This window comes from Molossus molossus, unplaced genomic scaffold, assembly GCF_014108415.1.
Source record: "Molossus molossus isolate mMolMol1 unplaced genomic scaffold, mMolMol1.p scaffold_m16_p_6, whole genome shotgun sequence".
Lineage (NCBI taxonomy): Eukaryota > Metazoa > Chordata > Mammalia > Chiroptera > Molossidae > Molossus > Molossus molossus.
This window is the reverse complement of record NW_023425399.1, coordinates 66,921,640-66,928,450: the sequence shown is the minus strand read 5'-3', so window position 1 is coordinate 66,928,450 and position 6,811 is coordinate 66,921,640.

Below are 6,811 nucleotides of genomic sequence, written 5' to 3'. Positions count from 1 at the left end.
GTTGGTCGTGTGGGTGGCAGCCACTCGATGTGTCCCTTTCACGTCAATGTTTCTCTCTCTCCCTCTCTTCCTCTCTCTCCCTCCCACTCTACCACTCTATCTGAACAAAAAATAGAAAAATGTCCTCAGGTGAGGAGAAAAAAAAAAAAAAAAAAGGACCTCACTTAAATTTGAATTTCAGATAAATAAGAATTATTTTTAGCATGTCCCATGCAATGTTTAGAATACTTACACTAAAAAAATTAGTGGTTGTTTTCTGAAATTAAAACTTAATTTAAAATTTTATGTCCTGCATTTTATCTGGCAGCTCCATTAAGACAGATAAATCCAAGGAGAAACATGAACTTGTCAAAGGCTGAAAAACCGAGTTAAGATGTCCTCAGTGAATGATACAAATCTAATTCAAAGGGTACTTTAAATTCTACTTAAACTATTCCAAAACATAAGAGAAGATTAATAGCTCCTAAGTTATTTTTATAAAGTTGCAACACACTGAAAACAAATTTGATGATAGTAAAAAAACTGTAGGCTTATCTGTTAGGAATGTACATGACAAAACCTAACAGTGATTTTAACAGATATAGGGGAATGACATTTTTCCTCAAAACTGACAAACTTTTGATGAAAAAAGTAATTGAAAAAAATGATTGAAAGCGATTTTACCAAGTTTTCTGTATTTTTCTGTTTTACAATGCTTATTTATATTTTGTGCATAATTTTTAGCTATCAGTCATTAATATTATAGATGTTACTTTCTGGAATTATCTCATGTTAAAACTCATTTTGAAAGTACTTGTCAATGCAATTAGATAAGAGAAAAATATGAAGACACAAAATTATGACTATTTTTAGACAATGTAGTTATTTACAAAGAAAATAAAAAAGAATCAATGTGAGGGAGTTTCATTAACAACAGACAATAATTTGGTTAATATCCACATTCAGTAGCATTTCAATAAACATAATACGGCAAACTATCTCATTTATAATTGTGTAAAAATAAAACACTCCCTGGCTGGTGTGCTGGCTCAGCCGGCTGGAGCGCCATCCTGTACACTGAAAGGAGTTGGTCAGGGCACATGTCCAGGGCACATGTTTCAGGTTTGATCTCTGGTTGGGATGTGTGGCAGAGGCAGCTGATCGATGTCTCTCTCTCACATCAATGTTTCGCTCTCCCTTCCTCTTCCTCTCTCTCTAAAAAACAAAATAAAAATAAAACACTTAGGTATGTACAAGATCTAGATTTTTTTTTTTAAACTAAAACTTTCTTTCAGGACATAAAAAATAATTTTGGATAAGTGAAAAGACCTATCATATTCTTAGGAAGATTCAGTCCTGTAAACATGAGTTTATTTGAACTTCATCCATAGCTCTCTCTTCAAGGGGCTCTCTCGAATGAGACCCTGAAGGAGACTGTGTAAGTGCTTTAACTAGGGATTTTTGGAAATGGGATAATGAAGGTAAGTAAAATCACGTGACCAAACAATTCAAGTCATTCTCTATTTATCTATTATTTGATTTTCAGATCTTTCTCAAGGTTGAGAAAGCTATAAAGTTGCTTCTGATGATGGTGTGTGTAATTATTTATTGTTACAGAAAATGGAAAATGAAGGCAAAAAGGATTTGTGGGAACAAATATCTTGTACCAGCTTAATATTACTAATAAATTGAGTACATAAGTTTGAGTTTAATGTTTTTAAATCAGTGAGTTCTTATTTCCTTCTGAAGGAAGATAATATAATTGCCTGCAAGGATATACATTGATTATGAGCTAAGTTTCTCAGTCCCAGGCTGCTGAGTGAGCACACGTTTCCAATGACTCTTGAAGCTTCACACAGCCACCCAGACATGCACCTTCAGATCTTGAAAAGACTGTTGTAGACTTTTCAGTTTAAGAGAATTTACTCAGAGCTGAATAAATGAATGAATGAATATTACTTTTCTTAAAAGTGTGTATCTTTTAAGGCTAATTAATTTCCAAATTAAAATGTACCAAGATGATTAATTTTTAAAATTTGCTCATTAGGAGGCACCTAAAACACTGTAACAAAACCTGCTGTAGGTGATATTGTTGACTCACAAAAGCTCAGGTCTTTCCACCTTTTTATCAGACATGTTTCACCAAGACATTAGGCCTTTTAGTTCAATATGGCACTAGCAAATGACATTATTCATCTTTTGCTGCTAGAATTATTAGTTAAATAAAATTTGGGGGTGGCAGGATTACTTAGCATAGCAATGTGAAAATTATTTATATTTAAAATTTATTTATGTATAATAAATATTAAAACATGACTGAGCTAAAATCAATGAGTTTGTATTTAAAGCCTGGCAATATTTACGATTATCTGCCCGATGACAATTTTACTTAATTACATTAGAAGTATCTCTGATTACTTTGGGTTAACCTTACATAGAATCTAGAGGTAAAAAAGTCCAGAAATTTCCAGGTAACAGATTTTTAAATTGCCAATATCAAGCTGGTTGTCAAAATAACCTTCCCAACCTCGAGCCAGCCAGTTTGCAATATGTATGGAAGCAACCCTGGGTAGAGGACTGCTCTAGGTCCAGTGGGGAGATAGGAGACCGTCTCTGCAGTTTGCAATGACAGAGCAAGAACACAGATGTAGAAAGATCACAGCAACACCTGTGCAAGTATGTGCCTTGTGAGCCACACCGACATGCCAGGAGAATTCCCCCATCGGTACCACCTGACCAGGTTATTTATGAGATCTGTAACCAGCAAGGTCACACTTCCACTACCGAGACCCTTGACTTTTGTCCCCTTATCCCCTCCTATTCATCTTCATATTTTTATGCTTATGGTTTATTCTCTGTCTCCACAAACTTGAGTTCAAGCTCCACAAAAAGAAATATTTTAATTTAGTTATCCACTGATGCATTCTAAAATGGCCATAGTATCTGGCACACACTGAGCTCTCAATAAATATTTGTTGAATGAATAGATTTAGTCATTTCCACAATGGACAAAGACAAGAACATTTGCTCTGGTGAATTTGCTGACTCATTTGAAGAAAATTTACAAATCAATGTGGATTTGTGTATCTGTGATCTGTTTCCTTCTACTCATAGACTTAATTTTCCCAGCCTAAAATCCCAGAAAGAACAACTTTGATTTCAAACTAATAGTTAAACAGGCTTGTGAAAAAAAAAATCTATTTCTAAAAAAATAAAGTAAACTATTTGTTCTGGAGGATAACTTCGCAAATTGGCTGAAAAGCGAAAGAAAAAAGAATCCATCACCAATACCAAGTAACCTATTGGACTGTGTTTTCCTTTAATAACTAATTTTTTACTGGCTTAACTTTTTTGTTGTTGTTGGAGAGGCCAGGCCAAATAAAATTTGATTTTCGACTTCTTGGAAAGAACAAAACCAAACCAAATCCTCATTGCCTTCTAAAGCAAACTGTCAGAGCAGATTCGAACCTCAAATCATGGAACATGTAGAGAAACAGCCGCCTCCACGGAGGGACATGTCACACACCCCACCATCCACACTACTAGCTGGTGGAGCAGCTCACGCCTCTTGGAGAACAGACCCTATAAACACACTTTTTATTTTTTAATCAAATTGAGCTCATACTAACCAGTAGTTCTTGACATTATTTTCCTACTAAAAGACCTTTGAGGCCCCAGCATTTCACAATAAATACAGGCTCCTGTGTTTCCAAACAGTCCCCATGGGTATTTAATACAATTGTTATCAGTTGCTGTTCAACGATTGTGAAAATCCATTGTGGGGACATCTGGGCTCAAGGTTCAACCTGGGATTTCTTGGCACCTTGTGTTCATCCTGCATCAATTTGCCTTGATGTCTAGATTCCTCAAACAAACGGAACACAATCTAATTTCAAACTGAAGTAAATGGGAAATTGATGGGTGATGTCTTGCAGGAAAAAACACACTCAACTAGTCTGATCCCATGAAAAAACTATTTGGAGGATAAACTCTCAATATTTAAAACTCCAAGTCTCATTTCTGCACCTCTTGTTTTCTGTTATTTAATGGTGGTTCTTTTTTATTTCTTTAACCCCACAATCCTTTTGCCTCACTTTTCTCCATCTCTGTTTTATTCCTATGACCACAATCAGCAAGCAGGGATCAGGATATCAAAGCTTTGTCCCTCAACGTTCAGAGGTCCCCAAGGGAGGGACGATGCCTCTGTCAATGTGCCCATAGCCCTCTGCCCTCATCACTCAGGAGTTGAGTCTGCGTGGCTGCCAGCAGGCCCTCTGGACTTCCTGTGCATCCTGGCCCGGGCATTCGGGCACCCAGGCACTCACTCGGCAGTGGCAGCTGGGCTGTGCCTTATTGATCACTGGATTCAAAATTCATCCTCTGCCTACAAGGAATCAGGGTGCAGAGACTGGGATCAGGCACCCTCCCTGAGAAACCAAGTTGGGAATTCCAGTTCAGCAAGTGGCCCAGTCAGCTCGTTTACTCAGGTAACTCGGTTCACTTGACCAGGTTTCCTTTTGTCTTCCCAGCGGCACATTAAGGAGTTCAGACGTCCCGGCTCCCTGCTGCAGCTAAACTGAAGGGCAGGGAGAGTATAGCAAGGATATGTCTTTAAAGAAGTATGTCTTGTGAATATTTATATACTTACTATATTTATTCATAGGAAGAATATATAAGGATTCTGAATATTCAAAGATCCATTAATGAATAAATTCCTTATACATTTAAATTTAAATAAATTTATTATTCTCCTAATGTGGAGAATAAGTTTTCAAAAATAATTTACTTATAAGAGATAATATTCATGAAGAATGAATATTAGGCACCTGGGTAGGCACAGGCCTCAGGATCCAAGCTGGGCCTCACTGTGAACCCAGGCACTTTCCCCTACACAACCCAGCTTCCCACCCTCCCTCCGCAGATGGAGATGTCAGACAAAGGCGACTTGACCAGGAGCTCCCGGGGATGTCTGAGAGTTGACACTCAGCAAGGGAAAGATGTCACGGCCCACAGTTCTCCTGCACTGTCATTCCTGGAAACTGTATGGATGTGGGTTACATAAGGTCAGCACAGAGGGAGAAAACAGATGTTCAGAGCTGATGGAGACAGATTTTTCCTGGAATGTTGGTTGTTGAAAGTGAGAAATTTATTTCTGCAAAAATTGTTTGAAATTACAAGCATTCAGACAATGGTCTCAGAAGTCCTAAGCTCCCTTAGGATTCTTGCTAATGATCTCATTTCCAGTATCATGATGTGTACTTATGATGTATTGTCCTTTGGGGGAACTCTTTCTAATAACTCAGAAGTTTATTTTACTTTGTCTCCAACTCACTCATATTCCACGGGTGGGAATCAGAAAAGAGGAGAGTTTTTTAAAAGGCTGAGGCTGGTGCCTAGGGGCAGCCGAGGCCTGCACACTATCTGGGGCATTTCTGGATACTGCCTGGCTTCTGAACCAAAGATTTCAACTAATAGTGTTCCAAGTCTTTCTGGAAGCATGGGGAGAGGGAAGGGAGCAGGGTGGCATGGAAGCTGGGTATGAAAAGCTGAGTCAGCACAATAATCCCACACCTCCAACCAGGGTCTGCCTTGCATGCTCCTGGGCCCCCTAAGACATAGACACACTAAGAAGAGTGGGCCCCTTGGGGTCAAGTTTGATGCACATGAACAGGGTTTATATGCTGGATTCCTAGAAGAACATTCAAGAAATGGAGTGCTGTTGCTGTTCTTTTCCTGACACCTATTTAATGGCTACCATAAAGCATCAGGCACCTTACATGCGTGTTATGTCAGTTACGTTTACATACATGCACACATCCACAAAATAAAATTAAAAAACCCCCTTGGGGTAAGAATTACTTTCTTTTACAGAGAAGTTACCCTTGTTTAGGAAGTTGCAGAGCTGAGATTTGGCTTTGAGTTGGATTGGTTTGTTTCATTTATTGATCTAACAACTTATCATATGTCGATAAAGTGCCAGATGATTAAGTGGTAACAAGATGGCCATGGTCTTTGTCCTCACAGCCTCACTGGATTAATGGGAAGAGGCAAGCAGTAACAATGAAGAGTGAGGAGCAGTAAGATGGGGAGGCTCAGCTGCTGTGGGCCAGGAAGTGGGAGCCTAACAGTGAAGCTGTTAAGACTACTGAAGAAGGGGGGAGTGGGAGAGGTCACCTCAGCCAGAGGGATCAGCATGTACAAAGGTGAGAGGGGCCCAAGAGAAAGGTGAGTGTGGAGAAAAGATCGAGAGAGGAAAGGCGGGAAGTCAAGGCATGATCGCCTTCAGGGTGCTGGGCCCAGCAGAACCGCCTGCAAGCTGACTGGGCACCTCTCTTCTGTCTCCATGTTCAGTGGTGTCGTCTTGGTAGAAGACTTTATAGCTCAGAAATTGACAAAGGTACCAACGGTTTTAGTGTCCTGGCTTGAGCAACTACTGTGATGATGGTATGTTCACCCAGGTGAGGGGTACTGGGGTAGGGCCATCTGAGGTGCCTTTGGAAGATGTCAAGGTTAAGGTTTTGGGTGACAAAGTGAGAAAATCCAGCAGGTAGTTAGATACCTGGCTCAAGCTCTTTCTATCACGTCTTCTGGGAGCACAATAGTTCTACCCTAATCTGGCTTGGCTGCTACTGTTCTGTATCAGATCCTTCTGTTGAAATGACGTGTATTAAGTATACAAATCCAAATCTTGTGTCTTCCATGGAACCTCTACAATGAGCAATTTTGAGTGTTTTAAATTAAATCTCTCAAGTTATTAACAGCTAAATTTACTTCCCTAAGGAAATATACCCCAAGTGCTAAACAATGGCACCTTCTTTGCGGCGAAAGCAGG